A 25,154-nucleotide genomic window follows, 5' to 3' on the forward strand; every position below is an offset into this window, starting at 1 on the left:
CTTCAAAATATTAAACAAGGAAGATGTCAATTGTGCTCTGTGCTGGAGGGATAAAATCCACTGGACGGATGTTTGCTGCGACATTTGGAATCTCAGACAAAATTCCAGGTGAAAGCCCAAAGCTTCAAGAACACTGGATTTATATTTTATCCAAAACACATCTGGGTGAAGTAGCGTATGATGGATTTACATCTAGCAGTTGGCTGTGGCAAAAACAACATAAAAACATTTAAAAAAAGGAAAATCGTATGTACAACCAAAGCTGCAACCCCCAGGGTTGAACAGTGAAGCTAATGTCGAAGTGCCAAAAATGTGTGTCCACTTGAGGCTTGAGTCAATCCTCATAGACATCTGTATTAATATGCCCAACTTTACAGCAGAAATAAACATGTTTACACCCTGGTGCCAAAAAAATAATAACTTCCTCATTCATGAAAACTGTATGGGGACACATTTTTTATACACTCAGCTATTTAAACAATAAAGTTAAAAGTTATGAAGAATTAAAAGTGTGGCTGTTTTGAGTGATAGGTGAGTGCTGTCGCAGACAGCTAGCTGCTTGGTAGCTGCTTCACTGATGAGACAACAGACACAGCCACCACACTGAGCTTCAAAGAGGCTCTTCAGAAACCTATGGGTGGCATCACAGGCGCTAATTATTATACTGTCTATGGTGTGACCACTCAAGGAGGAAAGCACCAAGAATGGTGGATACAGTACATATACACATCCACAAAAGCAGCCCCAGTTTGCACTTCAGCATTTTTGTTGAATTTCATGTACTTGCATGATTTTTGTGATATCATAGTTGAATGAACTTTTTACAAGTTGTTTTAGAGAAAGGCATCAGCTAAATGAATTTAATGTAATGCAATGTAATGTAAATATTACAAGATGCTTAGTATAATATTTTATAGCAAAACAACAGTTCTTAAGATTTCAGAGCTCACAGTGTGTGAACACTTAATCTTGTTTAGTTTAGGAGGCGAGTTCCAAGACTTCCAAAAAGGTAAAATCCCCTGAAAAGTCACAGCAGCAGTCACAGTGAGCTGAGAATCCATTCACTTTAATTGGTATGCGAATGCAGCTTGCTCAGCAGGATGGAGCTTTATCTCTGAGTGGGAGAGAACACAGATGGTCTGACTTTTAAAAAGCTGATCGTAACCTGTGGTCTGTTCAGGGAGGGTCTTTTGTTTTGCTCCTGTGTCATCAACTGACACGTACACTAAAGAGGGCATGATGTGGGGTATGATGGAAAGTGCGACCTTGAGTTTGAGGTCCAGTGTGTAAAACTTAAAGAGTTTCTCTTCCATGGAGGCCACTATGTTATACCACATTTCTGCAGTGGCTCAGAAACTAAACACTGGCTCTAGATACAGCCTTTCGTATGCCCCCACGGCTTGTTCAAGGGGGAGGACAAGAGGGTTGTCATGGGTTGGCCACAGTCGGCGAGACATCACCGCAGTTAATTAATTAATTAAAGCCCTATGTGTCAGAACAGAAACATTGCTTGTATTGACCTGGTAATGAGAATGGACCGATTAACCAGCACAGAAATCTTAAAGATTGTAAATTTAGGAGTGAAATCAAAAGTTTAAGAACTTTTTAAATAAAGTTGACTTGACATCTTATTGTATATGAGACCTAACCCTTGAGCACCTCTTTAGCCTCTTTTCCTTGGCTGCGTGTCGTGCAGTTAGAGGACGGTGCTGGATTGGATTGCGACAGGAGAAGCCCATTCATCACAGCATCAGCTGCCCAGCAGGCAGGGAGGCGAGCTGGCAGCGCCACTGATGGACTGGCAAAGGCCTCATATTACCACAGCCCCCTGGTCTCCCTATAGCCTTACTGATGAGCTCCTTGCCTGCCATCAGCCCCAGCATTCCCTTTCCATTTCTCAGAGACTCCCAGGGGTGACAGGGAGGCGTTGGGTGGCTGATAGCGAGAGTAATTAAAAGGGCTGATTAGAGTGACGGAAGGAGGACACCCAGGGAGAAAACAAGAATCTCTCTCAAGACTGAGAAGGGGAAGAAGAAAAGCGAGGTAGAAAATACAGTGCAGATATCACATCAGATCAGTCTTCAAGTTAACAGGAGAAGATTTTTCTTTTTTTTTGTCCTCAGTCACTTCAATTGGGGCAGAATCTCAGGGGACGCACCGTCACACAAGTCCCAGAAATACTGTACAGAGCCAAAGAGATGTACTCTACTGAGAGCCTTTCAAGGTAAAGCCAAGAACAAGACTGTTAGGCCTACTTCTCCCTGTCACACTAAAATAATTGATATATCTATATTTGATTCCACTATTCATACAACAACACGTTCAATCAACAAGAAACAAATATTTATCCAGTGCTCAAGAGAGTTATGTATACAGCATTATAGCATGAGCCAATTTATTAAATGTGAGAACATACTTAATCAAGATACATATACGACAGAATGCTCAGCTTTCCCTGCTTTCATCCTTTATCCTTCTTTATTTATTTATTTATTTATTTATATCTGGGAGCTCTACAGATGCTGTAATTTGCTTAGAAGGACAAATTTATGGGTTACAAAAGTGTAAACAATTCCAGTTTTCAATTGCTTGAGAAAATGGGCCGTATTTATATAGCACTCCAACCACTCAAAGCGCTTTTCAACACATGTCACATTCAACCATTCACACACATTCATACACTAACGGCAGAGGCAGCCCATGCAAGGTGCTTTTCTTCTCAGAAACTAACCAGACACACAAACTCACACACCGATGGGCAATTTGAAGTTTAGTATCTTGCCCAAGGATACTTAGACTTGAGGGAGCTGGGGATCGAACAGCCAATCTTCCAATTAGTGGACAATCCATTTCCACCACTGAGCCATGGCCGCCCCACCTGAAAAAGTTGTTATACTCTTGAATTTCTTAAAATATGTTGCATATAAATAAGTTTGAGAGTTGAGATCTCATACAGAAGTGGTTTTTGTCAGTATAGAAAGTAGAGCGTGGTTGTTCAGGGATGTATCAGCTCGAGTTTTCATCTGTTAACGTCTTAGAAGACTATGATGGATGCAGCGGTAGCAGTAGTTGGGCGTCAACCACACGGCTTCGTCATCAGCTGCCTGTCAAACATAACCTTTTAGTTTTCATGAACCAGCTCACAGTCAAATTCCTTGCATGTGCAAACATACATACCCACTAAAGATCTGGATCTGACATCAGCCATGGCCTGATGGCCAGTGGCTAATCTGCAGCCACCAAATATTCCATGTAAGTCGCCCCCTGCGGCCATCAGATTTTATCCCCATAATGTCAGCTTTTGCCCACACCTCACAGTTTCACAAACATCTAGATTCCTCCATGCCTTTCAGTTTAACGTACGATACAACATTCTAGCTACCAATATGTCAGGGCTACTGAAGTCTGGGTTTTTACTAATCTTACTCAGACTGCAGACATGATCATTACAGAAGAACCAAAAACATAAAAGGTGGACTATGAAAAAATAAAACAGAGACACATAGCTAGTGTCTGACACTTAAGAATCTGACACATCTAGGTGATTTAGAATCCCTCCATTTAAATGCAACAGGCTGAAGAATCAATCTATCCTGTTGCTAAACCAAAATCTGTGAGTTGCTAAGTGAGCTCTAGATTCTTGTATTGTATCATATCATATCTAAGGATGTAATGTACTGTGACGTATGCCACCAGTTTCCTCAACTAGGCAAGAAGTCGAGAAGTCTTCAGAAACACAATTAATGGGAAAAGTGGACAACATATGTGTCACAGTTCAGAAAGGCTGTGTTAAATGTACAATATGTAAATTCTGCCTTCATGGGTCACTCTCACATTAAAACAATAACAAAAGACGTAGTTCGTTGACATGATGAAGTAGCATGGGATCATGGGAGGTTTTATCTTCATTGGTAAACAACCATCATTACTGATGAAACTCCTGATATGAGTCAAGCAGAAGTTGTGTTCATGGACGGGCTAATATATTAAAGTTATATTCATGTTATGTTTAGTCACGTTCTCAGACATCCTTCCTCACTCAATTTCTGATATATACCATGTTTACTCTTAACTTATAACAACTAGTGGAAACACACAGTTACCTTGAATAAATTACAGATTAGTCTGGTTTGAACATGGTTGGAGACATTTACAATAATTAGTTAACAGCTCAACAAAATATATAGCATGGGTCAAGCATTTTTAAACATTTTATTGTGGAAATATTAGTATTACAGCTTTAAGTTGCTTTAAATGGTCTTTTCTACATTCTTTTTTACATAAATTCACATTTGGGCCAGCAAAAATTTACTTTGGCAACCAAATTTAGGGACTGGGTGGCAGGTTCAGATTTAAAGCCAAAATGGATGGAAAGTCCTACAAGGCCCCTAAGTAATGACTACTTTGAATATCTACAATGCTAAACTTTGTCTGCGGATGACAACCATGTTATACCATCAAAAGCCCCATGACAAGTAAGTGAACCTTGAGTAGAGATTGTTCTGCCAAGATTTTTTTCACACTATATTCCCACCACAATCAAAACAAGGTTAGAAGATAAAACCATGTGCATGTACACACACATAGATTATTGTTTGTTTTAAGCCTGTTTTAAATAGTTTAGTTTTATATATTTATTAACTTCAGTTTTTAAGAGTGTTGGTTGATGTCACTGGCCTATTAATACACAGACATCAAAGCATTTTCAAATTGATTTAATCCCCTGTTATAGTATGCAAAAATCAGCAAACGCCTGTTCATATTTCAGCAGCCTGAATCTAGTTTGAGGACAGCGCATCCATACAGGGTCAAGGCTGAAATAACCTCAATTAGATGAAGTCCAAAGCACACAACCCCAAGCACCTCCTGAACACAGCAGCACCCATATAACATCCTCAACTTACAACATCTTGCATCACTTTCAGTTAATAGCACATCTGATACAGACTTCACGTACTTGCATTTAAGTAAAGAAAGTGAGCGCCTGAAATCTAAATATTACAGTGGTAGGAATTCATTTTTTGTTTGGTATCTATTTATAGGACTGTTGAGACGGATCAGAATGAAAGCATCTTGTTTTTTCTTGTCTTTGGCTTGAAGAAGACAAAGACAGAGAGAGAAACAGTTCATGCTCAACAGAATTATGACACATCCACACTAAGTGCTCTTCAAGAGTCCTCTTGGCACAAAGGCATCAAAATGCATTTCCATTTGAGTGGCTGGAACATACATACATGTGCATTTGGATTCAACTCAAGTTAAGTTTAATTATAGCTCAGTACCACATACAGTCTCCTGGCCTGTATCAAGCTCCCTGGTGAGTGAAATCTTAACTGAATAAGCTCTGTTGGAAGTTCTGGCTTCAAGGATGTGTTTGCTCTTTCCTAACAAACAATCTCGTGCAGTAATGAGAGTTACTGCTGCCATCTCAGAGCAGCAAGGGCAGAACTAAGTTGTTCTAAAGTGTCAAAATGTCTTGGGGAGGAGGTCGGATGCGAGAGTGTGAGACAGTGAAACCAGAAACCATCCATCTCCTAAAGACAGTCAACACTGATTTCTATTAACCATGAACATGATCGCTCCCTAACTTTGACCAAGAGGCCAAATGAGAACCATATGGAGGACAGATCAGAAAAGACTTTCATGTTTTGTTTTTTTCATGATTATATGCGTTTGGACGGCACTGTCAGAAAAACAGCATGCTGCTAGCCAAAAAGCTAAATGAAGGATGCAGGGTGAGGGAGAGCGAGAGAGGCATACTTAGACGATACTGGAAATATTGTCATTATTTTGACTTTGTCTGGCTCCTCAAGAGAGAGAATCTGTGGTGACGGAATCTAATTTGAAGGCCTCACTCAAAGAGGTGGACTTTGTTTCCACCACAGCCAACATCTGGACAGCTTACATCAAACTCTGTAGCACAACAAGGCCACCAATAAGGTACAAAGGTAAGATAGTCATTCACAAGTTAGGTATCTAATTATTTTTTATACCAAGTAAGTAAGCAAATCTGTCCCATGTTAAAGAAACAGTTATCATTGGCCTGACCAGATCCACAATGGGCAGAAATCTATCTGAACAAGAGGGTGGCCAGGCACTCAGAGCAAATGAAACATTAGCTCGGAGATTTGTCTTGATTTCAGTCTAGCAATTTCAACACAAGATTTAAAATTGTCTGTTGTTATAAGAAACTATGGGATGCTAGTATGTTGTCTTTTCATAATCAAAATTCTGAATTCTCCTATCAAGGCTGACACTGAGGCACGTTGGGGTCACTTGAGTGAGTCAGGAATCTTCCTGATTAGAAAGTTGCTTTGAAGTTGCTGAACATTCTGACATGTATGACAGATGCAGGATGATGCTGCAGTGAAGCTTCTGGATCTGTTCCAATAGAACTCCACCCAAGGCAGCATGGTTCTTGACGCAGAGTGACCTTGATCGCTGCTCCTATCTAATGAATGATGGACTGTCAGAGTGGGAAATTTCCATGGCTGAGGGCGAGCATACTGTTCTGAGATTTAGATTTTTCTGGAACATATAGTGTTGTTTTGTAAATACAAGAGTTATATTGTATCATCAAGTGCTGTTGAACTAATGACTTCAGCACCATGAGCATTAAGAGGACACACATTCATAAGCTTAAAGAGGCAATAACTGAGATTTTTTTTCATTAAACATTAAATGACCATTAAATGCCTGTTAAAGAAACACTCCCTGATTAGTTTAAGTACAAGATATCATCACCATATCCCCCACATTCCTCCCAGCTCAGTAACAGAACTGCAAAACATGCAACAGAATTATAAAGGTAGGCTGGTAGGGAGATTACACTGCAAAATTGCAATGAGCAGGATCCATTGTTTTCCTGAGGAGAGAGTAAAATTGCTGAACTTAACAGTGTAGGTACCTGAGTGCATACTTGCCAACCCCTCTGATTTTCCCCTGTTCCTATTTCCTCTGGAATCACAATTCTCCTGTATTTCTCCTTATTCCTGACAAATTTTCACATTTTTTCAAATCTTATTTTCATTCTTTAAAAATCCCCAGAATGCAGCAAACAAAGTATCTGAAACTCAGATTTGTGTGTATCAAAATTCTACGCTTGGGTGCGGTGCACCAGTCAGATTTTCCACCTTGCCGCTGCACACAATTTCAACTTTGACCATGTCTGCTGAGTTTTCAAAGTGCAATCACTGAGACAGCAGTTAGCTAACACATAACCTTTTGTGACTTGTGATTGACAAAAATACATAACATGTGTTACTGTATTTTTCGGAATATAAGTCACTCCGGAGTATAAGTTGCACCAGTCAAAAAATGCATCATGAAGAAGAAAAAATAACATATGTAAGTCGCACTAGACTATAAGTCGCATTTTTTTGGGAAATTTATTTTAACCGTTGTCCGGCTCTGATAGAGAAGCGGGTGCGTTGCATGAAGCGGTAACACCAAGAAGGTCCTCCCGCAAAGTCATTCATATTCGTTGCCTTGGCAACTACCAGGGCGTGGAGACGTACCTGCACCATTGACAAGCCTCTCCCGGCAGCACGTTGTTCAAGCACCCATCTGTGAACTTGTTCCTCAGCTGTGGCCATCTTGCTTTCAGCCCGCGATTAGCTTTCTTTGTTTTCTTCATTGCAGTAGGAGTAACCTCCGCTTTTCGCCAGTCCCTCACAAGTTTCTCACTCAGTCCAAACTTTCTTTCTGCTGCTCGATTACCGTTTTCAGCTGCATATTTCACTACTTGCAGCTTGTAATCTGCAGAATATGATTTTCTTTTGAGGGGCATTTGTGTTCAGTCTTTCTCAGTTGTCTTTAAGTTAATGTTTAAATTAATTTTCAGTGGTACAGGAGTAGCAGATACCGTCAGTTGTCACAAGCCTAGAGTGCCCTCTCGCTGCTGTACGTAATGTTTACTCCTTGGTCATGTCGGTCAGTGTGAAATAACATTTAAGAACATGTGAAATTATATATTTTAATTTATACAAGTCGCACCTGAGTATAAGTCGCAGGACCAGCCAAACTATGAAAAAAAGTGCGACTTATAGTCCGGAAAATACGGTAAGTCACAGCCTACATGACCAATAGTAACCAATATCCATATGAAACTTCACTATCGTGATAGGCTTTTCAGTAGATGTGTGTATCTCACTGACTGAGACTGATTCAATACGTATCTTGATACATGTTCAACCATAAGCTATATCTTAGAAATTTTTAAATAACCAACAATTCAGTTCGATTCGATTCAGCTCTGTCACGATACGATGCAATACAAGTTAATGAAATGAGTGAATCTTTACATTTTGATTCAATTAATGTTACATTTGTAGAGTGCTATTATTTGCAAAAAGAAATCCTCATAGTTTTACTAAATATAGTAACAGTAGAGACAGAGAGAAGGAGACATTACAGTGGTGTTAACATCTTATTATGAGTCTCATGTGTAAGTGAGATACTGTAGACTAAATAAGAATCTGTGAATAAACTTTGTTGTTTATTAAAATAAATAAATGTCAGTATTTCTGCAGTAAGATGATCTGTTGCTCTGTTTCATATGAAGAGTGCTGTGGTTTGGATCAGTGTGGAGGAACAGTGATGCTCTGTGTTACCTGCTCTCACAGAGACATGACGTCTCTGTGGGTCAGACTCATGGCTCTGTACTCTGTTGTCAGACATGTTTTACATTAATAATTTGCAGCAGGGCTTCTCATCTTTCTTATAAAACCCAAAACTTATTCTACATTTGCACGTCATGAAAGTTTGGTGGTGTGGCATGGTACAATGTCACTTCTGTCACTGTTTGCAGTGCTGCTGAGCACATGAGGAGGAGACACAGGAGAGGGAGGAGGGAGCGCTTGTTTTGTGTGACCGCGGTAGCAGGCATCCAGCGAGAGCGGTGCAGACACAGACAGGACAAGAGAGAAAACGAAGGAAAGTTAGACTTCACTGATGCCAAAAATGAAACATATACACATCCTAATGAGATGTATCGATATGCTAGCTTTTTACCAATAAAGGCCGTCTGAACTGATACACTCGTATCTTAACACATTAAAGTCTGATGCATTGAACGCATGAGTGAATTGTTACGCCTCTACTTTTCAGATATATTGTGGGCATCATTCTTTATAGTGTACTGCCATATAACAGTGAAGTGCATACTAGAGTCAGCCCATCAATCTGCGATTGGCAATATCATCATCCCCCCTCCCACCTCCTCCCGTCCTCTCAGGTCTCAGCTGAGAGATGTGCGCCAGCGGAGAATTCACTATGTTACACATGCTGCGTACGTTCACTACGTCCAACAGACAAAGTAAACTCATTAAGTGTTTAGAAATTACATGTTCTCACACTTATTTTCCATTTTAAACAGAGAAATACAACCATACACCTAAATTCAGGTTTCTCTCTTTTACAGAACTAAGACCACCATAATTGGCTCGTTAACTCATCAGAAAACACACTTAATTCAAACTTGACATATAAAACTCACCAAAACCATCTTTATTAGTCTGTCCACTCTTCCAACAATCACCAACTCTGGTTTGGTTGAATTAAATCCTTAATTCACTGCGTTAAAAGAATGTAAAGAGTCTCAGATCACTCATGGTCAGCTGAGTGGATGTGTACTGTGCCGCTGGATGAGAGCACAGTGCAGAGCAGAGGCTGTCACTCTGCAGACTATTACATTAGCAGAATAAAATGACAAATATCGTCCTAAAATTGGCCAAAAAAAGCACTCGGTGATGGATTCAGCCCATCATCCGTCGACAATATATTTGTCCAATCGGCCAACCCTAGTGCATACATACAGTATATCAGTATTGGAATATGAATATACACCAAATATCATTTGGCATTTCATGGCCAGTAGAACTTTATCAAGATATGTTGTTCTGAAACAAAGAGCTGGACAGACAAACTGACTGGCCTTAGAGCTTGAGATTTGTGCCCGAAACCCATGGGACCCAACAGGACCCTACAAGTTTGGGTGAAGTCAGGTCAGGCCTTATTTCTCTCATATTCCACGGGATCATGTCGGGTTCAGGCTGTACTATATTTATTTATTTATTTGTCTGTTTATTTATTTATTTTCATTTTTCTCCCTAGTTTAGTCCTTGCCAATTCCCCTCATGTATTGTCCCCGTCACTGAAAACTCCTGCTGTTTGGTACACAGAAGGAAGCTTGCTAAGAAAACTGTCATACTGTATTCAAGTTCGGGCTGAAATAAGCTAATGAGGGTCACATTCGGGTCGGTTTCAGACCAAATGTTGTTGGCATCAAGCCTCAACAGGCTCAACTTTTCAGGCACGATGAAAGCGATACCCTATGTGCTTGGCAAAAAGTCAAAAGGCTATACTTGTACCTCTCATGTGCACAAACACCAATAAATATAAGCAAGCAGAAGTATGGATGAGAAACCAGTAGGGGAAATTTTTCTTAACATCATCAAAGTCAGTTAGCAAGCACTGGTTGTACAGTACAGTACTTCCTATTGATCATAATTCTCTTTTAACTTGGACATTTGAGATCAAAAAAAGAGAAAATTTGACTGCAACCACATCACAGTGCAATAAGTATGCAGAATATCTTCAAGAGTTTAAATCTGACTGAAACATCAGTATAGTATAGTCTACAAGTAATGGAGAACATGCACCAATATACAAACAGCAGGCTATGATATAATGGAGATATTACATGTTTCCAAATAAGATCAAGTGAACACATTCAGAGCCCAGATTTAATCCTCAGTGATCATATTAATCCAATTAAAATAATTAATAGGATTTTATTTTCATATGCGACCAAGTAAAAGTAATATGTACATCCTAATAAATGCAGTTTGACAGGCTCTGTTGCATTTATGGCCTTTAGTTATGGAATCTTTATGTTAAATGAAGAAATGTGGCATTTACTGCAGCTAATATTTGCTATCTTTGCTCAGTGAAGCGTGCACAGATCCACCAGCTGGAAGATATAATGCTCAAACATGATAATACATAGATCAAATCTTCTGATATAAACTCATCCAATAAAACTAACAGAATGTGTTTTTTGTTTCAACTAAGACAAATGTCAAACTGGATTCTGTCCATCTTAAGAAATTAAGGGAGACCAATAGAGACAGATTTGTCCTTAATTTGCTCTATGAGTTAGGTCTGTGCCATCAAATGTAGTAACCCATTTATTTAACACTGGCCTACATTTTTTCTCTCTTAATAATACTCTTAAAGGAACAGTCCAGCATCCAGAGAAATACTATGTTTTCCACCTTATCCAGAGTCGGATGAGACGACCACAGCTAAAACCTACCAGTAATGAATAACCAGAGGCCACGGGTGAAAAAGGCCATCCTGCCAGTTTTGATCTCTGCTTATTTCGGAATAAGGGTTTTAGACTTTGTTCTTAACCTGTACTGCGTTGTGTGGTGTTTGTGGGTTCCTGCCTGTTGTGAATCAACACCATGGCACTTGCTATCAGTAGGGAAGCTACTTTGAAACTGTATCTAATTAAGCTACTCAAGGGAGACTTCTCTACTTAAGTTATTCAGAAAAAAAGTAGCTCAACACAATGAGGCTGTTCCACACCAAGAGACGTCTATTGTTAAGCAGAGGTGGCAAAAGTACACACATTCTGCACTTAAGCAGGAGTCCAGATACTCGTGTAGAAGTACATGACTTATTCAACTTCTTTACTCAAATAAAAGTGAAAAAGTACAGGCTCTAAAATATAGTCAAAGTATAAAAGTAAAAAGTCGTCCTCTGATAGAAATGTATCTATCTTTGTGTGCAAAGCTAACTGACCCACAGCTTTGCTCTGTGGTTGAATCTCCCTCTAATTGTCTATTGTTTCATCTTGGTACGTCTTTTACATCGTTTTTTGTTTTCTTATGTCTCATATGAAGTGTTTCGTTTTATGTCTTTTTGCCTTGTTACATCTTTTATGTAGTCTTTTTGTCTTGTCTTTTGTGCTTTATCATCTTAATACATATTTTCTGTCTTATTAAGTCTATTACATTATTTATCATCGTTTTGAGCTGTTTTCTGTCTTGTTTATGTTTTTTTTTATCTTGTTAAGTCTTTTACATAGTTTTTTTTTGTCTTCTTATGTTTTAAGTTGTTCATCTTGTTAAATCTTTTATGTGTCTGTCATCTTGTTATGTCTTGTATGTTGTGTTCCTTCTTTCTTTTTGCTACATCTTTAATGTTTTTTCATCTTACTATATCTTTATATACGTATCTCTTTTTTAAAATGACAAACCATCATGACCCAATTCACAACAGGCCTCATCAATGAATTTTGGGAGATTTACTTGCATAAATGTGCATAACAGAATGTTCCTGACCTTTATACTGCCATTTCCACATCACGTTATATTATATTGATGCAATGTATTGAAAACATATACATGTTAAATGTTTCATAAATGAGACATAAATGCATTTAGGATGAGTCAACTGGCCATCTCATGTTTAATGTCCTCTCATCTGGAACACAATATGGAACATTTTGCTCTACTTTATAAATGAGACAAAATAAGTGCATTTAGGTGGAACTGACAGGCTCTCATCTTTGTATTCTCGTTAGTAAAACAATATGCAAATTTAAAATGCTTCATGAAAAGTGTACTGCAGATATTAATCTTAATTTTGTAGAATTTCTTCCATAATCTTTGATTTTCTGAGGGACCCAAATAAAATCTCCTGTGGCCCACCTGTGGGTCCCGACCCGGTCTCTGGGAATGACTGCTTGAAAGCCTTTATATACAGAATTCTGACTTGACATCTCTGAATATCCAAAAAATAATACACATTGCATTGACACCACCACTTACAGGACAGAGCTGTTTATACTCTGTAGTGAGATGAGGAGGATATGTGCTTAGTTTGGCACAGTAAAGATAGATATCTAGACAGTTCACTTCATTCATACCTGCTTTAAGAGCTTGGCCAGCTCTTGTTAAGCCTGAGGCGAGGCAGCTGACAAAAACAAGCAGCAGTTGATCACTATACTGACACTTCCTCTCTCTAATCTTCTCACTCCACATTTTATACATTTTCTTTCACCAAACACATCAAGTAGATTTTCCGGACATTTGCACATATAATACAGCGACTACAGAATAACAGCACCTATGAATAGTTTCTTTTCCTTTTTTATTCTCCATCCACTTTATTCACCTTTTTCTTTACTGCTCCCAATTTGTGTGTATCCAGTTCCCTTTACACCACAGTCCCTATCACTGCTAACTCCCTCTGTTGGCCTGTGGAGGGTGTACACAGTCACGCATCTGCTCTGATACACAGTCATACTGCAACTCTATTCACCTGATGGGACTCACATCCTGTATCCTCCTCCCATACCAGCAGAGGACATCACAACAAAGACAAAAAAACTCATCAACTCCGCTGCCAATTACATTTAGTGGAGCACTCACTGAGGTTTGAGCTCAGAGGTGTGTGGTGACCGCAGGGTCCCCACACTTCAACAAGTTATGGACTGTTCTTTTAAATTAAATCAGACATTCTCTGCCAGTGAAGGTCACAGTGCAGACGAAGACAAATTTGGTCTTTCTTTCCACAATAAAATTGGAAAAAAGGAAAGAAGCAGCATCTGAATACAAACCATTTAGATGCAGAGAGATTGCAACCAGGCACTTTGGTGTGGTGCAGCCAATCAGCATCCTAGGAGGGACTACTGACGGCTATGGACGTGGTTTTAGTATTTTTTTTCACTGAAAGAAGAGCAAAGAACAAGACTGACGGCTTTTCTCCATGGAAAAGATGTTTTCACTCTTCTCCTGATTGGCTTGAGCAAGAGTTTGATTTACAAACTGGCTCTCCTGGTTAATCTGATTGGTTGGTTATCTGCCACATGTTTTCTGAAAGTGCCTGCCCTTTTCCAAACATTTTCTAAGGACGACTTCCCAGATAGTTCTGTGTAACAAACCATCCAGTATATTGCTCTGATTGGTTGTAGGTCATGTTTCTTTGCTCTGATTGGTTGCAGGTCTATCCAATTACCTGCAGATCTGCAGATTTGGTCTGCACATGTTAATAATGCCCCTTGGAGTTCTAACTGAGAGGTTCACATTTGGGAATTAGTGTGGCGGTGGCAGGTGATCAGAGCTGTATTAATTTACTGTTAATGCAAACTGTTGGTGCAGCTTCACATGTAAAGCCTTCTGAAGACATAGTTTGGAAAGACTTTTATTGTGAAGCAACATTTTAGGCACATCAGTAGCACACCTGATATCACAACAGAGCATTGAAGGGTCCCTATGGAGGTATTGACTCTAGTGGTGCTACAGAGCTGTTTTGCTCTGAGTTGGTCCCTGTTTTGTTGTGCACATGCACATGAATGCACAATGTGATTGCAGTGATACACATTCCTGCCAATGGTTTCACACTACTCCATTGATCTACAGGTTGTGGTAATGAGCCAAGACATATAGCAACACACCAACAAAGGCAGGAAAGAAGACTGTGAAGTAGTAAACAGGCAGGTGTCAAACTCTACTACTCCACAGGGCACCTTCACTGCTAATGTTTTTAATTTATTCAAAAGGAGAGATGAGTTAAAGTTTAGGCAATAGAAAGTCATTGGTTGTGGTTCATGGAAGATCATGCTCATTGTTGAAATGGTTTGAGATACGACGCAAAAGCTGGTCTTTAACGTGCAAGTGAGATGCGCACCCACAACTCCACCCCCCAACCCCACTATCAAACAACAACTTAAACATAGAATATATTTTACCCAAGCCCAAAAAGAGTGTGGTTTTGGTTAGTACTGTGGTAAGGTATTGTTAAGGTCAGGCAACTGCAACTGCAGAGATCAGGGTTACAGCTAATAAAAATGAAAACTTCCAATCTGCATGAAAGTCAGGAGTGCCACATAACCATCCACCCTCTCTCTTCAAGAGTGAGGTGATGCTAGAAAAGAACTGGCTTGTATAATCAACTTGTCTGATGTAAGAAATCAAAAATGCATATGGCTCTTCCAAACTGTCACATGCAAAGGTGGCATGAAAAGCCAGTCTTCATAAAGAGGAGGGATCTGCAATTTTGTTTAAATATAGAGATGAGGGTGCACATTTTAAGAAAAAACGCCTCTTGGAAGCTCACAGTTTTCCCTGGAGACTCCTGTTTTTCATTGCTCTCTCCTCATTTCCTCCCAGCATCACAATTCTCCTGTTTTTTTACCAATTTATTACATTTCACACTTCCTTTTTTTTCACTTTTTCATTGTCACTGTTTCTGACACTGTACAGTGAGAATAAGCCCCACGACTTGGACAGAAATGCAGCTACACCAAACCAGATTTCCTGGAAAGAAGAATTCCTATTTCTTAAGGAAAACATTAAATGAAAGGGGCATGCATTTTGTAAAATGTGCCAAGTCAATTTTCATCAGGACAGAGATTTAAAGAGATTTAAAAGTCAAATTAAAAGTATTTAACATAAAAATACTGTTGCAGTGTAAGTTTATTTTCATTCGTTAAAAGTCACCAGAATGCAGGAAAGAAAGTCTGTTTTTTTTTTATTTTGAAATCTCCCGTGTTTCTGGGGTCTCAAGGTTGGAAAGTATGCCAGGAAGACATTCATAGTATTCCATGGGCAAAGTGACAAAATAGCTGGGTAATAAATGTAAAAGAAAACCAGAGAGTGAAGTTCAAACCCTACTTTATTAAAAAAAAAAAAAACTGTTATAAAAACAACCCTGTACCAAATTGTGTCAAAGCTTCTCCAGGCCACTGATACTTGCATTTGATCATTTTCATGCTCAGATGTAGACAAAAAAAGACTATAGTTTTACTCACAGCAAATCACTGCAAGTGTTCTACAATTTCATGTTTCATGCTACAAACCACACATTCTGTGGCACAGTAAAGTCGAGTGTGGTGTATTTGACAGAGTTGGCAGTTGAGTGTGCTGAGATGCCACAGAAACACTATAAAGTATGGCTGTACTACACACCTGTGGCAGCTGATATAGATAAATTCATAAAAGGTGAAAAGGATACTTTTTAACCAGCTGTGTGGGTGTGAATGTCAGATTGAAGTGAAACAAACGCAGGAATGAAAGAACGGAGCCTGACCAAAAGCTAACTGGTTCTTGTGTGTGAGAGCGAGGGCTGTGGTTTTCAGATGGATTCATGGCACAAACTACTGAGTGGGGATAAATGACGATCTGCTGCAGACAGGCATTCAGCAAGCGCTGACACTGACGTACACTAAGCTCCCGCCAAGAGACGTGAGCCACCACTGCCACAGCAACACTAACAGGATAGACTCAGCTGAAGGGCATCAAAAATAAGCATGTTACTGTATATTCAAAAAGATCTTTCTTATTGGCCTTTTTATTGCATTTGAATATTCCAAAAGGTCATCCATAACGATGACTTATCCCTGTTGATTTATATACCCTTCTGCACACAGTAAGCCCAAAGAAATATAACATATCACACAAGACTGAAAGCATACAGCAGATTTCAAACATTCAGTTCCCAAATCTTTATACAGGTAGAATGCAAACTACAGAATAACCAGACTACAATTCCATGGTTTTGTCCAGCCATGCTGCCAAACAGCACTCTGTCATTATTTTACATTTGTAGATGATATGTGAAATCTCTTTTATAGTCTGCTTCAGTTAATGCTATTTCAAAAATCAACTCCCTTAAATTACTGAAAGGTATACAGTAAAACATCTAATAGAAGCCCCCAGAAATATTCTGTGTGGCCTCTAAACGTCACATGTAATGGATTATGTTTTAATCATTCCACTTCAGCACTTTCACTTTCAACAACTAACACTGAATGCAACACTCGCAGCTGCGTCAAACTGCATCCCTGTAACAAGCATCTGTCAGGTTAGTGTAACTGCTGCAATCTAGTGTTGTTGGTATCGTGTTGTGATGAAAAAGCTCAGACCACGGACATTTTTAACAGCAAAGAGGTAAATCACAAAATCCTCTGTCAGTTGTGACCATATAACTTGATTCCCTCTCCCAAGGAGTACACCAGCAAAAGCAGCATGTTCCATTCAATGCAGCACACTAAAACACAGACAGCATATCAGGCAGCAAAGAGGTTAACAACAAAATGCTCCATCAAGTGTATAACATCACCCAAGCACCCACACCAGGGGTCTGCAACCTGGGCCTCTTCTGTTCAACATCTATATGCTCCCTCTTGCTCAGATTATGGAATATCACAACATCTCCTACCATACTTATGCAGATGACACACAAGTTTATATAACAGTGTCACCAGATGACTACAGTCCCCTACATCTGTTAAATAAGTGCATTGATGAAATCAATACGTGGATGTGCCAGAATTTGCCAGAAAAACTTGTCCATGCTTTCATTTTCAGCAGGCTGGACTATGTAACGGTGTCTTCACAGGTCTGAGTAAAAAATCAATCAGACAACTGCAGCTCGTCCAGAACGCTGCTCCCAGAGTCCTGACCAACACCAAGAGAGTGGAGCACATTACACCAGTGCTTAAATCACTACACTGGCTTCCTGTGTGTCAAAGGATAGACTTTAAAATCTTGTTACTTGTCTACAAAGCACTAAATGGTCTCGGGCCTAAATATATCTCTGATTTGCTTATACGTTATGAAGCACCAAGACCCCTCAGATCATCTGGAACAGGTTTACTCAGTGTTCCCAGGATCAGAACCAAACAAGGTGAAGCAGCCTTTAGTTTCTGTGCTCCCCACCTGTGGAACAAACTTCCAGAACACCTGAGGTCAGCTGAAACTGTCGGTTTATTTAAATCAGGGCTTAAAACATTACTGTTTACTGCAGTTTACCAGTGAAGAGGATATGTTACATATTTTTAGGATAATCTGTAGCTATTGTTTTTATATTTGTCTGCTGTCGCTTTTGTTTTATGTTTGCTTCTTTCTTTATATGCATTTCTGTAATGTTTTAAACTATTTATTGTCCTGCTTTTAGCTTTTGTTTTTAATTATCTCAAATGCAATTTTAATGTTCTTTTATTGTTTCTAATTTAATGCATTTTCAAGTTCTGTAAAGCACCTTGAATTGCCTTGTGTATGAATGGTGCTATATAAATAAAATTGCCTTGCCTTGCGGCTCCAGGGCCACATGCAGCTCTTTAGCCAGTCTCCAGTGGCTCCATGTGACTGGCGAGAACAGTTATTTAGCCTTACAATTTAAGTTTCAATGATAATTGTTGCAGGGCTTTGAAAAAGTTGAGACAATTTAAAATGTCAAGGAAACATTGTGGAATAGATTTTTGTCCCCAAACCCCCAAAAAATGTATTTTAAAAAAAAACTGGTGATTCAGGTGACAGTGAATGATGTTTTTTATTTATTTCTGAAATTCAAAGATTCAAGTTTATCTAAAGAAGAATGGTAAATTATCTCAACTAAAGTTTATAGGTCAGCAGAACTTTTTGGTTGGTTTATTTCAAAACAACCTTGAGTTGGGGTCAAATCTCAAAAATATATTACAGTACTTGAAAAGAGAGAATTTAATAGTTGCAGCTCCAGACAGATTTTTTTTCTTTTTTTGGCCAAAAATTGCTTTTTTGATGAGTAGGGTGTAGCTGCAGTAGAGGAGGCTACAGTTGTCCACAGTTGTAGGACCACATTTTCAGGATGCTACTTTTTCGCCACAGTGGCACTTAACAAAGTGGACAACCAAAGACCACATTTCATGATTTAGTCATGTCATGATGGACAGACTAGTGTGAGTACTGAAAGTCAAAGTTTTAGTTGTTTATCAGACACAATTCTGTCATCTTGAACTGGACAGTAAAATTAACATCAGTTTTCTTAGTGTGATTAATGTTAATTAAATATGACAAGCTTATGATAGCTTGCTGCAACTGTTAGCCTGTTTGTTGTTGTTGTTTGTTAACCTGTCTTGGCACACAGACATTTGGGGCAACACAATCTTGTGTATCATGCATTACGGCAATTTCACAATGAAAACAAGTTAATTACAGGTGGTTGTGGTCACATATAATTAACCCCACCTGTGTATATTGATAGTGAAATTGCCAGAAAATATGCTGAAAGAGGTCATCTAAGATGTCCATGTGGCAAATTATATTAAAAAGTCAACTGGACAACTGTCCTAGTCTTTATCTTTTATCTTTAACTTCATTAAAGATCCAGCACCATTCTTCAAGGTGTAATTTTGATTTGAGCACATTGTTTCTTTTTTTTTTAATTTATTAAACGTTAATGAAACTGTAGTGTGATTTGTCAAGCCCGACTAGGTGTCTTATAACTACTTCTGATTTATTGACTATTATAATTAATTGTAGCAAGCACATTAATTCAATTTAAAAAGATGACAAAAGCATGTCAATATGATCCGTGTCTGTCAGCTAGATTTAATCAGAAATAGCCTTCTGTCTTCAGTGTAAATGCTTGTTAAATACTCATTGTTTTAACATTTTTATAAATTTGAAATAATCTTCTGAAATTGTGCCAACAGCCTGTTTACCTCACAATACATGTTATCAGGCAGTGTCTTCATTTTGACATAATTGTGTAATACAGGATGAGAAATTTAGCATCTTTAACAGTTATTATGGAGGAATATTCTGTAGGTCTACATCTGTGGAATGGACCTTTAAACTATAGGTACTTAGAAAGGAAGTATTATTTGAGTGGAATAAGCCTTCAAAACTGGATTGGGTGAAATACATCTTTAAAAATATAACAAAGTATTTGGATGGAATAAGCATTTAACAGCACTGTCTAAGTCATTACAGTACATCACAGAATTTTTGTGGAATAAACTACCTATAAGTTGTGACACGAAGTAGTATTTGGTTGGAATAAACCTTAAAAACTATAAGAAAGTATCATATCACTAGGTAGCGCTGTGGTAAAAAATCAAGGGTCCTAGTAATGTGGTCCTACAACTGCGGTCCTGAAACTGCAGCCTCCTGTACTGCTTTTGATCGGGAAGGTTTCAGACCTCTGCCCCACACAAGTTAGATGACACATGACTATATTAGCATAATATGTTTAAGCTAAACAAATTTAACAGCACGAAAACATGGAAATTACTATGACCCCAATGTTGCTTAGCCCTCTTACATAGGAGGAGGGACCCCTGAAAGTGAACGTAGGGGTACAAACATTCTGCATATTGAATACAGAGGCCTAAAAGTGTCAGTTTTAGGGATGTAATGCACTAATGTAATGTGTGACGACTGAAATCGGTTGAGATAAAAATGAATCGTGATGCCATTTTTAAAGAGCAGAGCATGTAATCTACTTTTAATATCTGACTGCATGAGACCGACCCGACCCGGAGAGAAAAAGGTATGTGTGCTTCTGACAAAGCTAGTTGGATATACTGTGCGTAATTTTGCGCACTTCAAACTTCAGGAACACTTTCAGATTCTGTTTCCTAAACCCACAGTGGTGTTAGTGGGATGGAGGAGCAAGGGTGGGAGGAGGAGATGAGGATGAGGAGGGAGAGGAGAAGAAGGAGGAGCACGGTCAGCTGTGAAACTGATCTGTTGAGGTGGCTGGATCAGTTCGCCTCTCCTTTGTCTGTAAGCTCATTCTGTTTAAAAAAAACTGTGAAAAAATCATATCATGAAGCCAGTATCAAAAATCATATTGAATCATGAGTTGAATGTATCATTACATCCAGTTTGTAACTATTTATACATATTTACACAGAACACATAATACTGCTGCATAATTGCCTTTGTTACATAAGGAGTGACAACATGTAGAGAGCTACTGGTTACAGTAACTAGTGGTGCTTCGTGAGTGTCCCTGGAATTACATTTGGTCATTAATGCCAGTGCCGTTAGCTAACGTTAGTGGTTTCAGTGAAATCAGCAACTTTACACAGAGATGTGATGGAAAAACCACCACGGGAAGAAAGACACTGTATTGTTGAGGAATACACCCCGGCTCATAACCAGCCCATCAAATCCCTCGATAATGGAGCGTTGCATCAACATGTGACCCAGCAATAGAAACAGTGGTGAGAAAATAAGTGCAAACAGTCAGGAAATTGTTAAAAACAAACAGATCAGCTCATCTGTTTAATGTGAATTTAACGAGACATCATTTATCCTTATTTATTTGTGTATATGTGTTTATTTATGTTTCATTTTTGTGTTAACATTAAGATTATTACCTGTGCATCTTGTTAAATTAAAGTGGTTAAACTTAAAGTGCGGAAGTTAGATTCACACCAAAGTGGTTAAATTCAATGTTTTTTCTCCTGATTTTTATGAAAAATATGTAATCAAAAATATTCAATAATTATTGATAGACTGAAGTGAAGCATTGATCATTTTTTTCAGCTATTTCTGCCAACACCAATTAAGCAAATACATATATGGTCAGACTAGCTTGCCACTGATCCCGTCTACATCTGCTGCATAGTGAAAGAGCACGTCAGCTGCACTGTCCAATACACACACACTGTAGTCAAGTGTGAAGAAAACACACATCAGGTCTAAAAGGACATCTTGGGTTTTATTCATGCGTGTAAAGCAGGTGCTGCTATGTGTCCACAGTAACAGACAGCTGGAGTGATTCAGATTGAAGCAGATCTGTTCGTCAGATAAACGTGAGATGGATGAGTGAAAAACTGAAACACGTCAGTGTTTGTCCACTGACTCTCACATCTCCACTGTGTTTCCAGCGTTCACACTCTCACAGTAGAAGCAATCCTACCCCTGAGTGAGAACCCTCTCTGAAAATTCTTTATCAGGGAACAAAGCTTAAAAATCCAGTCCGAGGCAGCATGTTAGCTCAACACACAGGAGGGTTACTATAGAGCTAATAGAGCAAATAGAGGAAACAGCTAGTGAAGTTACACACAGCACAACTGAGAGTCTGTGTTGAGAGGAACTTGAAGTGTTATACAACCGCAGTTTAATGTGACAAAACAATATAGTTTACAGTAAAGAAATGGACTGAAGTACTTGAGTGATTAACATGAATATACAGTCACTGACAGAAGTCTTGTCAATAAGGACATAGTAACTTAAAATGGCATATAACTTTGAAAGCGAAGAAGGTCAAGGTGCTCCAGGATTGGCCAGCCCAGTCACCAGACATGAACATTATTGAGCATGTCTGGGGTAAGATGAAGGAGGAGGCTTGGAAGATGAAACCAAAGAATCTTGATGAACTCTGGGAGTCCTGCAAGACTGCTTTCATCAACAAGTTATTTGAGTCATTGCTGAGATGTATGGATGCAGGCCTCCAAGCTCACGGGAGTCAAACACGATATTAATTCTTTTTTCAAAGGCACCATGACTTTATGTTCTGATGTTATTGTAGCATGTTTGTGTATTCAAAATAAAATATACATATATTTTTTTATTGTTGAATGCAACAAGCAAAATCTGACCTTTCTGTCCTAATTAAATGATAAAACTCAATGAATGATACAAAACATTATTTTGGTATAATAAGCATAATCTAGAGGGCTTTGCCTTTCATATAAGCCATTTCTGATTCCAAATGATCAACTGCAAGTCAAGTTATTATTTGTTGTTCCTACAACTAGGATAAGCAACAAGACTTTTGTCAGGGACTACACAGTCAATTCATGCCAGTAAAGCCTGTTGAACTGAACTGAATTAAATTAAACAAAAATGATTAATGTTCAGTCAGTGGTCCCAGCTCACATACATCTGTGTGTCACCTGACTGTGAACTTGTCCTGTCGCAGAGCTGCTGCTCAGTGCAGCAAATCCCTGCTCATTCAAATGAATAGAGGCAGAATTAGTCATTTAGTGGACTTGTTGGACTTGAGACTAAAGCACTATGAACTCACAAATTGTGATGAATGAGCCGTTTGCTTGCTCACAGCTCTTCACCAGGGTTTGTCTGCACCAACGTTGATTTGCATTAATTTATTACTGAGGGTCCAACTTAAAGCACCGTGCTGGTGGGTCTGCATGTTTTAATGACAAACTGTGTACACTTCACATTAATGTGGACCATTCTGAAAGTGAGTAGTAATGCACTAGTGATTGTTTTAAAAGTCCTCCTGATTTAGGAGTTTAGGAATGTTCCATCATGTCAAACCAGTGATTTTAGTCCCTTTAATTTAAAAATAAAAATGCAGATATTCAGTTATTTCAAGATGAAATGAACACAAAAAAATGGCTGGAGGACCGTAACTGCCAAAATCAAAAGTAAAAAAATAAATAGGTAATTTACTTAATAACTAAATTAACATGCAATCAAATGTACCAAAAATATAATTACAAATAAATGCAGAAATCATTTGAATTGCAGTAACTGCATTATGTCAAAATCATTACAATTATTATAACAATTTATATATATATATATATATATATATATATATATATATATATATATATATATATATATATGTATATATATATATATATATATATATATATATATATATATATATATATATATATATATATATTTATATGTGCCATGTCAAGTTTTGCACATCATTATTAATTTGTTCATTTATTTATTTATTTATTCATTTATTTATTTATTTATTTTTTACTGTTATGTTTTGTTTGTTTTTGTCAGTCATGTATTTTGTCCTCGTCTCCATCATTGTATCTGTAAAGTCACTCTTCTATTGTCGGAATTTTGCACCAAAGAAAATAAATAAATAAGTAGTGGAAATAAATAGGGTGGGATGGGTTTAAATAAATAAATTGCTTCAAACATTAAAACTTAAAATGCAGACTCCTTTTATGTATTAGAAATTAATTAATAAATAAAATGTAAATTAAATGGCAAAGTTAATAAAAAGTGGGGCACGTGGGTTCTCTCCGGGTGCTCCCATAGGTTAATTGATAACTCTAAATTGCCTATAGGTGTGAATGTGAGTGTGAATGGTGGTTTGTCTCTATATGAACCAGTGACTTGTCCACGGTGTACCTTGACTCTCGCTAAATGTCTGCTAGGATAGGCTCCAGCCCCCCGCGACAAGCAGTTACAGACAATGGATGGATGGATGGAGTTAATTAATGGGGTGAATACAACAGCTTTCAAATAGAGTTGGAACAGTGTTGTCTGCCATGTCATGTGCTCACAACTGATCATTTTTCAGCTAAGACATTGAAAATCAGCAGAAGCACAGATCGCGCAGACGTGCAGTGTACAAACTGTGAGTCTTTACCTGTAGAGGAGGACGTCTCAGTGCTGCAGTGGACTGCTTGTGTCCGCGGCTGACACAGACTGGAGCGGCTGCTCTGCTCTCTGTGCCTATGGGGGGAGGAAGCAGGATGGATGTGATTTTTGATGTAAATGTGAGCACCACCGAGGGGGAGAGGTGGAGCATTGATATTCAGCCTGAGGTCCAGCCGAGCCCCACTCTCCACACCTTGACGTTGACCTCCTGACCTCGCAGTGAAAATCATTTGGCAGCTTCTCTGACCTCTAGCAGTATGCACACACACACATGCCGACAGCTGAATTACAACTGAGGAATTTAAACCCCAAGTAGCCACTCCAACTTTCTGCTGCTTTCATTTCCATACAGGACCAAGGACTAAAACTGGCCAGAATCCCAACCACATATATGTTTACATTTAGTTCATAACATTTTCAAAGGTCCAAACTTCCTACAATACTAGATATGTAGGAAAACATATCAGTGGAGGGGAGAGTGTTAACTCTATACCTAATAATTATTCTAACTACCAGCTTTTTATTTATATACGACAACACACAGGTACAGTTTGCATTACAATCAACATGTCTCAGTCCTCATCCACAAAAATTATATTATCGAATATTGTGTTGATTACTTTCACAATAAAACACATAAAATGTCAAAAAAAGAGTAAAAACTGCTCATTACAATTTCCCAGAACCCAAAGTCATGTCTTCAAATGACTTATTTTGTCCAACTAACAGTCCAAAACCCAAAGACTCTTCATTTACTGTCAGAAATGACAAAGAAAAAGCCAGGGATGGAAGTAACTAAACTAACTTATCAGCAGAAATATGTACAGGCAGGCAATAAATAGAGTATAGACATCAAATCCTCATCAATACACAGCATGTATATTTGTGTATATGAGTATGGCTGAGTATATAAATGAGTGGACATTAGTAAGTGTGCAGTACATATTAGTACACATCAGTACACATTATACAATGTATCTTAGT

The sequence above is a fragment of the Lutjanus erythropterus genome, chromosome 2, assembly GCF_056507025.1.
Source record: "Lutjanus erythropterus isolate fLutEry1 chromosome 2, fLutEry1.hap2, whole genome shotgun sequence".
NCBI classification, from domain to species: Eukaryota; Metazoa; Chordata; class Actinopteri; order Lutjaniformes; family Lutjanidae; genus Lutjanus; species Lutjanus erythropterus.